General features: G+C 56.7%; 1 long non-coding RNA gene across 1 annotated transcript; it reads left to right on the top strand.

Annotated features, from left to right (window-relative positions):
- Positions 1-350: 350 nt before the first annotated feature.
- LOC123333969 lies at positions 351-3,634 on the top strand. The gene is made up of 3 exons (XR_006551607.1): positions 351-486; positions 1,679-1,797; positions 2,948-3,634. It is a non-coding gene; the product is annotated as an uncharacterized LOC123333969 (long non-coding RNA).
- The last annotated feature ends 10,273 nt before the right edge of the window (positions 3,635-13,907 follow it).

Below are 13,907 nucleotides of genomic sequence, written 5' to 3'. Positions count from 1 at the left end.
TCCTCAGGACCAAACCCCAGGAGAGATTTCTGGGGCCTAGTCCTAGGAAATGGCAACCCACTCCAGTATTCTTGCCTGGAGAATCCCAGGGACTGAGGAGCCTAGTGGGCTGCCATCTATGGGGTCGCACAGAGTCAGACACGACTGAGGCGACTTACCAGCAGCAGCAGCAGCAGCAGTCCTGGGATAGGGGCAAAAGGTGTTCCCACGAGGCTCCATCCTCACTGTAGTTAAAGGGACTGAGCTGGGCTGGAGAAAGAAGACAGCACAGAGCTGAGGAAAAGCTGAGGAACAAGGAGTGCTGTTGAGGGACAAGTGCTCCATGGGACCACCCCCTTTGTGGCCCAAACAGACTTGGTGTATCCCTCCCCTTGAGTTCCCCTCCTTCCTCCACAGCCTCCCCTGTCTCGTTGCTGGCTGGGATCAGTATGTTGGAGGGAGATCCTTGTGCTGAGGCAGAAGGATGACTGCTGAGATTGCAGAAAGGTATCCTGTCCTGTGAGCCCCAGGAGGGTGGGAGTCTGGACAAGCAGAGGCCCATCCCCCATTCCATCCTGCAGAGCCTTCGCTCCAGCCCTGGAAAGATCCAGGTACAGTCAGCTGATCTGTTCTGCCCCCAAGCTCCCCGAGCAGTCCTCTGAGATCTGAAAGACTTATAGGAAAGGAGTTGAGGATAAGACCCTCCCTGCCCTTGCTTGGTTTGGGTGGGTAAAGTTCTGATTTATGACTATTCATTTACACATACCACCGGCATTTCCCCACCTGATCTTTTCCTGATCACTCTGGTTCTTTTCTGACCATAACCAAATCTCCTCCAGGCTTGACTAAATGGGGCTGCTCCAGCCCAGGCTGGTCACTGCTCCCATCTCAATCCAGGGAGGCTTCCTGAAGAAGTGACAATTGAACCCTTCCTGGGAGAGGACAGTTACCAGCTTCTAAGGGAGGAAAGTGCAGGTCCCAAGGTGGCCTGCCAAGAGGTCCTTGGGAAAGGAGGGACAGCGTGGTAGCTGCCCAACAAGAGATGGCCCTGAAAATCCTGTAACCAAACAGTTGAGGCTCTGTTACTCCCTTGAAGCTGCTCACAGCCCAAGACACTGCTGAGATCTACAAGATCCAGCACCCTGGCTTCATGGCTCAGGGGACTCTGTCCAGGGCTGAAGTCGGCGAAACCAGGCCCTTGTTTTTTCACTCTACATTTCCTCCTCTCCCTCCCATAGCTCTTCCTCTGGTGCCCAGCTCCCCAGTGGGCAGTCCATAGATCGTTCAGTCTGAGTGATGGACTGAGCCATCATCATTTGCAGTTTGGGTATGGAGTGCTCCTCCATCACTGCTTTCAGGCAGATAGCTCAGAGGGCAAGAAATGTCCTAGCCCCTAGGGTATCCTAGGAGCCTCTCTGCTGCCCTGCGACTGAGCCCCTCCCCCATCTTTCCTGTAGCCCCTAGCTCAGCACCATCGGTCCCCCACACTCGGTGGCCCATCCATTCAGGCTGGGTCAACAGGGTGACAATGAGCAGGTCAAGAAGATGGCGGGGACAGGGGCCAAGGGGGCTCCTTCCTCACCCCTTCAGGACAGTGAGGCCTCTGCCCCTCAGGGACAGCCCCTCTGATCACCACCATTATTACTCTCAATGCAGGACAATCAGACACTTGCCCACTCATGAACTCTTGTCTGTCCAGCCCCAGTGCCCGAGTTCTGGGGACAATGATGGACGAGGACCCTGAGACCCTGCTTGCCTCCCAGGGCCCCACTGATGGGGAAGACCGGCTGCGCCGGGGGTCAGTGTCAAGCCAGCAAGGTCAGAACCCTTAGGGAAGGGTTTCTGGAGGTGGTCACTGTTTTGGAGTATGTGTGGGCGATAACAGGGCTTCCGGGCCAGACATCTGGGGGAGAGGCCCAAGGTTCCCCGTGGACCTCAGGGTGCTTCTGTCCCTGTGTGGCCAGATCCGTCCCCTCACCACCCCCAGGCCAGGAGCTCCGAGCTGCTCCTGTGACCCCTGGAGGACACCGCCCTCCGAACCTGCGCAGCCTGGGAAAGGCCTGAGATGCCCCACTATTGGGATTCAAATCACGGCGCAAGGTGGCCCCAGCTCGAGGAGGAATTAGACACGGCGTGGGTGTCCGAAGTGGGGGGTGGTGGTGGTCCCGGGACAGACTAACTCGGCAGCCGTGCTCCCCCCACCTCACCCCGATATTTCTCTCCCACCGTCAGGATGTCCCCCACCCGCCGCCGCCCGGCTCTGCGCGCCCCGTCTCCTTTGTCTGGCCCTCCCGCCCACTCCCAGCCGGGTCCGCCGCGCCGCCCCGCGCGCCGCGGCCCGTGCGCCCGCCGCCGCCGCCTCCCGGGAACAATGCGGGCCAATGTCTCCGGGCGGGCGAGCGGGCTATGCAAATGTCCAACGGCCTGTGAGAATCCCCCTCTGCCGCCGCCGCGTCTTCCACCGCCTGAAAGGGGCTGGCGGCCAGGCCCGGGTGGGGGAGGCGGCCCCTGCATAGGGATGAGCTATCGTCCCGGAGCGCCCGCCCGGGACAGAGTGCCATTGTCTCGGTGCGGCTGTCTGATCGCCCATCGGAGCCCGCCAGCTCCAGGAGGAAGGCAGAAGAGGACCAAAATCAGGCCTTGGAGCAAGGGAGGGGTGGTCACCTGTTCCCTCCACTCCTACTCCTCTCCCCAAAGAGCCTTAACTTTAGGGTCAGACCGTGGTGGGCCCCCAACTTGGCTCCCCTGCTCACTAGCTTGATGGCCTGCACAAACCAGTTCATTTCTCTGAGCCCCTGTATCCTGAAGGCTAAACATAACCTAGAGTTTCTGCTCTTCCCATCCTCCTTACCTGTTAACTGCCCTCCCCATCTCCATCATTTTTTCACATGACATTGATCTGGGTTGTCTCTGGAGCCAGTTTCCTTCTAGAACCTTGAGAGAAATACTCATGGTTTCCCCAAAACAGGTTACTGGACAAGGTGAGCCCCAGGCCGAGTCCAGGCCGCCTTCCTGCTTCCTTCTGCTGCTACCAGTTGAGAAGGCCCACCTTTTACGAGAGAAATGCCAGCCATGCAGGCCTGAAGCTTCTCCAGTGACTAGAGGTTCAGCGACGGGAGTGCCACACAAAGTTCCCTCCCACAGGTGAAAGAGTGTGTTCCTCTCCCCGCAGCCCAGGAGCCTGCGTCCACCTAACACACTGCACTGTTCGGCACTGGAGGAAAATATCTGGACAGTGAGCAAGAGACTCTGTGCTTGGAGCAGCGTCCATTTTAGCTGGGAACTTGGCCCTGGCTCTTGGGTGTTTGCAGGCTGAGCTCCAGTAAATGGACTTTCAACTCTGCAAGGTGCAGGACCTGATTTCAACTTTCCTAAATTCCCACACAGGCTCACGGTCGACAACTGATGCCCCTAGGGTGAGAGCTATTTCAGAAATGGTGCCTGGGCCCTTTAAGCAGTGATGTTTCTGGGACTCATAAGATTTGAGGTGACAAAATCAACTGGAGCAACAGCAAAATGAGAGCTGACCGGGGAAGTTCAGGTTTTCAGTCCCAGTAAGGCAGGTTTCCCTGGTGGCTCAAACGGTGAAGAATCTGCTCATGATGCGATGCCGGAGACCCGGGTTTGATGCCCAGGTCAAAGAAGATGCTGGAGAAGGAAATGGTAACCCACTCCAGTATACTTGCCTGGAGAATTCCATGGACAGAGGAGCCCAGTGGGCTGCAGTCCACGGGGTCACAAAGAGTCGGACATGACTGAGCGACTAACACATGCACACAAGGCAGGATAAAATTGAGAGAGGAAGAGGAAGAAGATGCTGGGAGGGCAGGGGTCTTGTGGGAAACAGGGGTTATAGGGCTGCCTCAGAGGCCTGCTCATTTCTGGTTTGTCCTGGGGCTCTTCTGTCTTCCTGGCCTCTGTGAGGATCCAGGTACAACATGCATGGCAACTCCTTTCTGGGGAGGCAGAAGTGGGGTGCAGGCAGTGGAGCCTGGCCTCCTGGGAGAGCATTTGAGAGACTATTAGATAAGAGGGGAGTTTGAGGCAGGGTTAAGGGATGTGGGCTGGGAGCTGGGGCATTTCACTGTGCTAGGGAAGCAGTCAAGAGTTCTGTCCACCTCTACTCTCCACCTTTGAAAGTGGTGGTGATTTAGTCGCTAAATTGTGTCTGGCTCTTTTGTGACCCCAGGGGGTGTAGCCCACCAGGCTCCTCTGTCCTTGGGATTTCCAGGCAAGAAAGAATACAGCAATGGGTTGCCATTTCCTTCTCGAGGGGCTTGTCCCTGATTCAGGGATTGAACCTAGGCCTCCTACACTGCAGGCAGTCTCCTGCACAGCAGGCAGACTCCTTACTGACTGAACCACCAGGGAAGCCCTTGGAAGTAGACTCCCTTGCAACTCTTCACTGGGTCTCTGCTCCAACCTGGAACCCTTTAAAGCATTCTGACTTGGGGCTGCCCAGACTCTGAGGACCCCCAGATGCCACCTCTGAAAGAAGCCAAACCAAGCCCTCACTTGTCTCCACACCTGGCTAGAGCCTCCCCTTGCCGGACCCCAGAACACATCCTTCCCCCCATGACCCTCCCTCTTCTCTTCCCTTTGCAGGTGGTCCCCAGAGAGGCTTGCCCAGACATTCTCTGCCCTGAAGGTGGCGCTCTCTCTCTTCAGCCTGGATTTCCAGGGCTCCCTGGGACTGTTCTGGATGGTCTTCGGAAAGGTCCCTGGGCAGGATCCAAGCAGACCCCGCTTGGCTCTGAGGCTGAGAGAGGAAGTGGGCTTTGTTGTGCCAGGACATAGGCTGGATTCTTAAATTAGCTTTTCCTCCCCTGCTCTTCTCAGTAAGAGAGCCCTCAGCTAGAGAAGCTGCCCCCACCACCCCCACCCCAGTGTCCCCTCCTTCTCAGCTTAGCACCATCCATCTCCCCAGAGCAAGGAATGTGGCTCCTGGACACTGTGGGGCTTGTTCCCAATCCCCTTCTAGCTCATTTCACTCGGGCTTTTACAGGCTCGCCTCCATCCCACAGTCTGCTGTCTGGGATCTGGCTCTGAAGGCACAGACAGAGGACTCCCCTCCTGCCCGCAATTCCTCACGCTTCATTTTGTCCCAACACCATATGAGGAGGCTGCGCCATGGGGGGTCAAGGAACCCTGGTGTGAAAGCCGGTGGGGGGCAGGGTCCCCCTCCTTCCCATCTCTCCGGCCACTGGCTGGCCCCTGTGGTAGCTGCACTCCACAGCTGCAAGGCATCTGCAAGCTACACACAGGGTCTGCCAGCCATCCATCCCAGCCATCCCCCCACTCGCGTTCCTGTCCACGCCCCGCAAGCCTCGATTATTGGTGGAATTAGAACCGGGCTTCTTGTTGGCAGTTACTAATTAAGATCATTTATAAACGCGACTATTAATGCCGTAGCAGGCTGCAGCCACCAGCATCTCTCACCCGCACCATTGGCGAGGTGCGGGCTCTGGGATTGCTCCCGCTTGACTCCATCTTGGGAAGGACTGCTCCCTTTCACCAGCTACCCCACCGGGCTTCAGGCCTTCAAGGCAAGGGTCATTGGGTACAGAGGGTTCAGAGGGGGTCAGCTGAGCCTTCCAGAGAAATGGAGCTGTGAATGTGTGGTGGGGGTGGAGGGGAGGTGCACTATGTGAGTCACATGATGCTGGCTAGCATCTTTCTTCCCCAGAATGTTTGAGGCTGGGTCAGGATGGAGTTCATGAAGACTCTAGGGACAGCTTGGATGCACCCCTCTGATGTGCGCCTCTGATGATGAGCGCCTCTGCCCTCCTGCAACCCAAATACCAGCTTTGCCTTAAGCCAAGTGATACAGGATTTAATTTCTCCTCCTGTGGTTGGGGGACCATTTCAGTGAGACACTCCCTATAAAAGGGGATGGCGCATCTTAGTGGAACGTTTACCTCATAGCTGCTGAGTACTACCAGGTGCCAGGCCTAGGGATCTGCTCAGAAATAAATAACCCATTCCAGGGAACTGTCCCCAGTCCCTCCAGGCTGGATGAGGTCTGCCTCTGTAGACCCCCTCACCCCTTTCACCTTTCAGCCAGCCTCACAATGTGTTGTAACGAGCTGTTCATTTTTACCTGCTCACTCTCACTAGGGGCTTCCCGGGTAGCACTAGCGGTAAAAAAACAAAAAACAAAAAACAAAAAACTTGCCTGCCAATGCAGGAGACATAAGAGACACAGGTTCAATCCCTGGACTGGACAAATCCCCTGGAGTAGGGCCTGGCAAACCACTCCAGTATTCTTTCCTGGAGAATCCCATGGGTAGAGGCGCTTGGTGGGCTATAGTCCACAGCGTTGCAGAGCCAGACACAACTGAAGGCTGAAGGGACTTAGCACGCTCGCAAGCACCCCACTGGACCATGCGCTGCTCAAAGACAGCGGTATATGTTGCTCCCTGCAAACAGTAAAAAAACTTTGTTGACGCAGCCTTTCTGCCTCTCTGCATCCTCTGTCCTCCAGCCGTGGGCTTCCAGAGCAGGCTGTGTCACATGGAACCCTTGGCCCATTTTGCCTCCACTGGACCCCATCAGCCATGACTTGGAGAAGGAGGTAGGTGGCCCAGCAGGCAGGGCTAGGCCCCTCAGGGGCCTTCCAAGGGAGCCCGTCAGCTCTCAGCAGGCATGTCTGGGCTTCCCCTCATGCCCAGCCTGGCTGCTGCCCCTGCCACCCCGCCCCCCATCCACTCATGTCCAGAGAAGTGACCCAAAGCGGCCCAGGAGAGCTTGGGAAGGGACCCTCCCCCACACACCTGCCCTTCCCCATTCTTCTCCCCTCAGACTTCAATGTCTTGACTTTTTCCTGCAGCTTTTGAAGGAAGAATCCACCAAGACTTTAGTCTCCCCCCGACCCAGGAAAAAAGAAGAGAGAGAGAGGAAAAAAAAGTCCTGAAAACAAAACCACTACAACAACTTAAAGTAGGAGAGATTGGTTGGAAGGCTTTTAATCCCTTAATCCCTCTCAGATGGGCCTTGAGACGCTAATGATTTTCCTAATTATTCCCTCCCATTTTCCCATAGCTCTGTAAGGACTCTCGAGAGGAGTGAAATTCCTAGTGAGCGGTGTGGGGTGAATGGTGGGCCCAGTTCCCCCCAAACGGAGCCCAGAGTCCAGGCGGCTGGAGAGGTGGGGGAAGGGCCAGGAGTGCTCCAGCTGGGGACTAGGGCGTCCCTGCCACCGACAACCGACACCCGTGTGCAGGGCAGGCCTGGGACAAAGGGGCTGTCGGGGGCTGCCTGAGAGGCCAGGTGTGGGGCTGGGGTCCCTTCAGTGTGAATGGCCCATTATCCTGCCTAGAGGATGGGAGTAGGGGGGTCTCTGTGTTCCCCCCAGGAAAGGCCTCTTTGGGTGATAATCACCCTGGGAGAGAGGTGGAGGTGATGGTAAGTTTCTTTAAAGGGGGCCAAGCCTCTCAGAGAACAGTTGGCCATCCGGGCCTTTGGCCCTTTTCTTGTTTCCAGCAGCCTGGGGTCCTGTGGCCCATCCATGGGGGTGGGGGTGAGGGGTAGGCCAGCAAATATGGCCCAGCTCTGGGTCCAAGCTCCCTCCCCATCACTGTGACCTGCTAGACTAAGTTCAGGGGTAACCTTCTGCAGGAAATCACCCCCAGAGCTCCTTCCCAACCTGGGCTTCCCAGGTGGCTCAATGTGAAGAATCTGCCTACCAATGCAGGAGACAGGTTCAGTCTCTGGGTGGGGAAGATTGGCAACCCACTCCAGTATTCTTGCCTGAAAAATCCCATAGACAGAGGAGCCTGGTGGGCCACAGTCCATGGGGTCTCAAAGAGTCAGACATGACTGAGCAGAGATTGAACCTGGGCTCCCTGCGCTGGGAGCCTAGAGTCTTAGCCACTGGACCACCAGGGAAGTCTTGCATTGTTCTATTTTTTAAAATACTCGTGGAGATTCTCATCCCATCCCTACAAACTCCTTGTGGGGTGAGGGCACAGGCTTCATTTCACAGATGACAAAACCGAGGTTCAGAGCAGTTAGGAGACTCCTGTAGGTTACACAGCCAGGAGAGGCAGGGCTGAGCTTCGAATCCCAGGCACAGCACTCTGCCTAGAATGCTCACCTCCCAAATGGCCACGTGGCTGTCTTCCTCATCTCCTTTGGTCTTTGCTCAAATCACATCCTCCGTGACAGGAGAAGGCTGGCATTTGCTTCAGAGTGACATGGAAGGTGGGGGGGAGTAGATGGAGGTGCAGATGAAACAAGATTGGCAGTTGTGGAAGCTGAATGACGGGCAGGTGGGGGTCCATTAGACTAGTCTGTTGAGTTTTGCATCTATTTAACATTTTCCACAAGAAAAGGCTGAACAAAATCTGGCCTTCTAAAAGCACCTTATTTAAGTTGAATTCTCCACCTTGACTCCAGTCCTTATGTCCCCTTTCTCTTTCTGTTTTTCTCCAGGACATTCATCACCGTCTCTATGGATTTTGCTTATTTATTTATTTATTTTTGGATTTGTGTTGTTCTCTCACACTAGCCTCATGAAGCCAGAGGTCCTGGGGTCTGTTGGTGCAGGCTGGTGCCCTGGCATGCAGAGCAGTCCTTGGCACTTAGAGGCGCTCAGTCCATATTAGAAAAAGCCCAGATGACCTGGGTTTGCAGCTGAAGGCTCTTGACCAAGCCACACTGAAGCAGAGAAACGGCAGACTATTGGTGTGGGTTTCTGGCCGGTGGGGTCCTTCAGCACCTGGAGCCACAGCCAGAGGGTCCTTCCCAGTGCCCCCCAGCCCGGGCTAAGCCCCTAAGTGTCCCATTATGCACCATTCACTTCTCACTTTGTCGAGCCCGTCCCCAGCCGCTGCGTCCTTTTGTCAGAGGGGCCTGGGAGTGCAAGGGGCTATTACCACGAGGCCTCATTATTCCCAGCCAGAGCAATAATGAGGAGTCCCTTCCCCAGGCTAGCACAATCTGTAGGGTCCCTCCCATTTAATAACTATAATAACAGCCACCATTTATGAGCCCCTGCTTCATGCCCCGCTGCGCGCCAAGCACTTTACATACATTATCTCATTTAATTCCTCCAACAGCTCTGGCAATCAGCTACTATTTGTATCCCCATTTTTCAGATAAGAACGCCAAGACTGGTGCCCAGAGCCCCGTTATCCGTAGCTCAGCCATACGGGGGAGGAAGGGCAGGTATACACCCATGTCCCAGGTGGAACACGGAGGCGCAGAGAGGGGAGGTGGCCTAGAAGAGAGCACACGGCAGAGTATCGGGGCCCACAGCTAGGACCCGGCAGCAAAAGTCCCTCGGGCACGCACAGAGGAGTGCGAGCAGCAGTCCCCAGAGCGCTCCAGGCCAGAGCAGCCAGGCCTTCACTGTGTTTACAGGGGCAGCTGCTGGCTCCGGGACTTGGCCTGTGCAGAGCTAGTGAGACTCCAGGGGCTCTGCCCATGAGGCCCACCCGGCAGTGAAGAGCACTTTTCACTCTCTGGGCCAACACTGAAATGCTCTTTGAGGGCCAGGGGGTGTGTAGGGCAGAGTGACCAGGCTCTGCGAGGAGGCAGGAACCTGGTGGGAGGAAGGGGAGGATGAGAAAAGGAACTGAAGCTCCACTCTTCCTCTCCAGGGAGGAGAGGAGTCTCAAGGGTTCTCTTATGCTCTGGCCTTTGGGGTTAAACACTGTCCTTCCCAGGCTTCCCTCTTGGCTCAGACAGTCAAGAATCTGCCTGCAATGCAGGATACCTGCATTGTGATCGACCCATTGATCCCTCGGTTGGGAAAATCCCTTGGAGAAGGGACTGGCAACCCACTCTAGTATTCTTGCCTGGAGAATTCCATGAACAGAGGAGCCTGGTGGGCTACAGTCCACGGGGTCACAAAGAACTGGACACAACTGAGCGACTAAAACATGCACACAGGCAGTGTCCTTCCCAAGCCTTTAAAAAAAGAGGGAATAATTATTATTTTAAATTGGGTTTATTTCTGAATAAGCCATTTCTTCATTTTAAAGGCACAAAACTTTAGAGGACGGAGAGGGTGAACTCTCAGGGGATCCAGGGTTTGCAGGGGAGAGGAGGATCTCTCAGAAGGGTGGAGATGGAGCCGCAGGAATGGCTTTCCAAGTAGAGGGAACATCATATGTGAAAGCTTGGCTGTGACACCTGGTGTGTCCTAACGGGCTTTCCGCAGAAGAGGCAGGAGGGGGTCTGCACCACCTCAGGCAGGCTGGACTCCCAGAGTCAAGGGTCTTTGGGCTGCACTCTGCATGCTCTTGCCCCTCAGCCTGAAGTCTCAGAGTCTAGAGAGGGTTTATCCCTCTGTCCCTTCCCAGAACGGAGCCACCCCTGGCCAGTGGGACCTCTGACTTCTGCTTAGCTAGGGGGCTGAGCCCTGCTCCAGCCGTGCAGGGCTGACCTACCTCACCAGGGCTGTGAGGATGAAATCCATTCACAGAGTGTTTTGTACAATGCTTGACACAGCACGTCTGCCATTCATGTTCATGTTGTTTAACTGTTCCAAGGACACCCTAACCATCCCCTGTCTCAATGTCCCCTCTCTGTAGTGGCCTAAGTATCTTCTCCACTCACTCCTGGCTCCCAAATTCTCCAGGCCACCAGGAACGCCACTGAGCCGCAGCCTTCCCCTTGGTTTCTCAGGGAGAGCAGTAGGGGGAGCCTCTCCAGGCACGCGACCCTGGGAGCTGAGGTGTTCAAAGTGGAGAGAAAGACTTCCCCTCCTGGACCCTCAGCTCCGCCTCTTCTCACTCACTCTCCTTGAAAAAAAAACACCCCCACTCATTACCGAGCCTCAGCAGCCAGGCCCTGGCTAAAGCCCTGGCTAAAGGCAGCAATTAGATCGTTAGCACCAGCCCCAACCCACCTGCTTGGAGTCCCTCAAACACATTTTAATTATAATCCCTTAATCTCTCTCAGATGGCGAGGCCCAAACAGCCCCTTCCCTCACTCTCTTCCCCCAATTAAGGGGTCCTCTCAGCAGAGAGCCCCTCTCCCAGCTAAAGGCCTCCGTGCCTGGGAGCAGCCACCCCATGGGCTCTGTCGCCCTCTGTATGGGAAGGGGCCCCAGCTGGCCGGCCAGTCCGCCTGAAGTTCCCGTGGGTGTAGCTGAACCCCCTCCCTCGGTTGTGGGCCTCCCTCCTGCCTGGGCACGCGCTGAGGTGCCTAGGACCACTTGCCTTTCCCTTGGTCTCCTCTTGACCTGGTTTCTTTGTGTCCTTCGGGTAGCACCTCTCCCTGGCCCTTTTACAGTGACGTCTGTTTTTCCACCCACCATCCATGCCACCCTGTCCGGGCCAGCTGTCTCCTTGGCAATTCTGTCCAGGAGCCACCAGGTTCTATCCCGGGGGATCTGAGGCCAGGGGCCTAACAGTGTCTCCTGGTGTCAGACCTCTAGTGACCTCTCACTGACCTCAGCAAGTGCAGCCTTGCCCTCCTGCCTCTCATGCCCATCGGGGCTCTGGGACCCTCTGCCACACAGGGGCTGGCAGAACATTGGGCGGCTTCTGTCCCTGAGCTTCGAGCAGGGCAGAGGCAGGGGGAGGGACAAGATGACCCAGCATGTGTCCCTGTCTGAAGTTGAGCCTGGATGAAGCGCTTTCCTGGGAAAGTTCTGTCACTAATTGACTTGCAAATGCCTTGTTTGTCCCCAGATTCATAATTAGTGCTAAGGATTTCTAGGGCCCCATCCTGGAGGGATCTTTTTTTGGGGGCAGCCTGTTCCTCTCCCCTCTCTGAGGTTGGCTGGGCTGGGGGTGGGTAGAGCCGGGCACCGGTGCCCAGCTGCCGTCCAGCGTTCCCACGGCTCTGGTGCCAGCGTGTGAAAGGCGAGGTGCGGGGGGCGCGGGGGCCGGGGCTCCCCGCCATCTTTCAGCCGGGACTGGGGCCAAAGCCCTGAGGCTCCAGGAAACGGCAGAGCTGGGGAGCGGGCAGGGGCAGTGGGTGGGGGCCGGCTGGCACCCCCAGGAAGGAGAGCCCAGCCGGTGCCTGGGCTGGCATTGGCCAAGCCTCCAGCACGATGAATGGGCCAACAAGGGGCCTCTCTTCCCCACAGCTTCCCCACAAAGGCCTTGGCTACACCATTGGATGTGGGGGGCCAGGGGCCACTGGAGGAAGAGGAGAGGCTATTCTCAAAGACACCCCCCATGCCCAGCCTCTGCATTCCCAGGAAGGGGGCCCTGGGCTGGGGGCCCAGTGCCTTGGGTTCAGGCCCAGCTTGGACTTCAATCTGCTGAGTGAGGAGGGCGACCCTCCCAATCTCTGTGGGCCTCGGTTTCCCCCACAGTGTTATACCTGGCGTCCTTCCCTGCCCTGCTGTCCCTCTCCTGCTATATGCCCACTCAGTTACCCTCCACAGCCCCACCCTACCTTCTACTGAAGTTCCCAGCCCTCTGCAGCCCCTCTGTGGTCCTGAGACCCAGCCAGACCTCTCCTTCACTCAGGCGCAGGCTCCAAGCCCCCAGGGCCCTTCAGTTTCCCTCAGGTTAGGAGGAGTGCTGGCCAGGAAGGACCGGGAGGATCCTAAAGGCTGCGGCTGTCTGCTGTGGAGTCGAACAGCCCAGGGCCCTGCCTCTTGCAAACTGTGTGGCGCAGAGATGTCGGTCTGTCTGGGCCACATCTGTGAGCAGCCTCACAGGGTTATCACCAGGAGCAGTGAGACTGTGAGTGGAAGACGCTCCCTGGGGATCTGGCACAGCGTGGAGGCTAAGTCGAAGTTCTTTTTTCTCCTGCCTCCCTCTCAGAGTTTCCTTCCATCTGCCTATGTTTCTGGGTGACTGAGATGTTCTTTCACAGTCCACCACCATCTTTTACTTTTGCCTGGCTCTCTCAGCAGCCCCTCTATATCCACCATTTCCTCTTCAGTTCCCTGCCCAGGGCTGGCCACTTTCCGTTGGTAAGTTCTTCCTGAAGTCTAACCTTCTATTGCAGGTTGCTCCCCTCCATCCCTTGGCCTGGCTTCTTTCCAGGCTGCCTGGCAGCTGGGGGCCTGGGGGAAGGCGGTAGGGATGGGCTCTATGGTAACCCTGAGAAGAGAATGCCCTCTTTCCTCATCTGCATATAGACGGTCTCATTTGCATACAGACAGGCCTCATCTGCATATGCTCAGTGGGACTCTGAGAGCACATTCCTCAGTGTCCGCCTGGACCCTCCCACCCCGGTCTTGGCATCCCTGTTGAGGGAGGGACCCCTCCCCACCCTTCCTGCCCCTGTCTGTGTCTGGGTCTTTTTGTTTCCAAAAGGCATCCTACCCTCTGTGGCTCCTCTCCCACCTGCTGTCACCAATGCCTGCTTCCCCTTCCTGTGCTCAGGCTAGTCTTTCCTCCCACCTCCTCGTGCCTGCCCCGGCTCCTTCACCAGAAGCCTCCCTTCTAAGCCAGGAGCCAGGCCACTATTGGAAGCAGAGGGCTGGCCCCAGTCAGGCACTGGCTGCCTCGCCCTCCCCAGGGCCCTCAACACCTGGAGGTTAAGAAAGCCCAGCCCTAGAATGTTGATGCTTAGGCTCCAGGGTCCAAACAAATGCAGGAGGATGGGGAGGCCAGACTTCGTGCTGATCCCAGGCCAGACCTTGTCTCCCTTCACCCCTCCTCGTGGGACTGACCACCAGGGCTGCAGTGGGTCCTTGCAAGGCTGGGCAGTCAGAAGGATCCCGAAAGGAGATCTGGGAACCTCAGAAACACTTTGCCCGGCCTAATGAGCCCAGGCTCTGCCCCTTATATATGCCACATGTGATACAAGTGGAACTGCCTTTCGGAGCTGCAGCCCTCCTTGACCCTGTCCTTGTGGGGACTGTGGGGCTCCTTGGAATGCAGGCTAGAGGAGCCTGGAATTCTCCTGATGGGCCTCCACCATGCTGAGGACCCTGGACACCACCATTCCTCTCTCTGGCCTCAGTTTCCTCTGTAAGTTGAGGAGCTGGGCTAGACCGGGTGCCTCTTAAT

Source organism: Bubalus bubalis, chromosome 6, assembly GCF_019923935.1.
Source record: "Bubalus bubalis isolate 160015118507 breed Murrah chromosome 6, NDDB_SH_1, whole genome shotgun sequence".
In the NCBI taxonomy this organism is placed as follows: Eukaryota; Metazoa; Chordata; class Mammalia; order Artiodactyla; family Bovidae; genus Bubalus; species Bubalus bubalis.
Note: the sequence above shows the minus strand (reverse complement) of the source record. Positions and strands in the feature narration are given on the sequence as shown.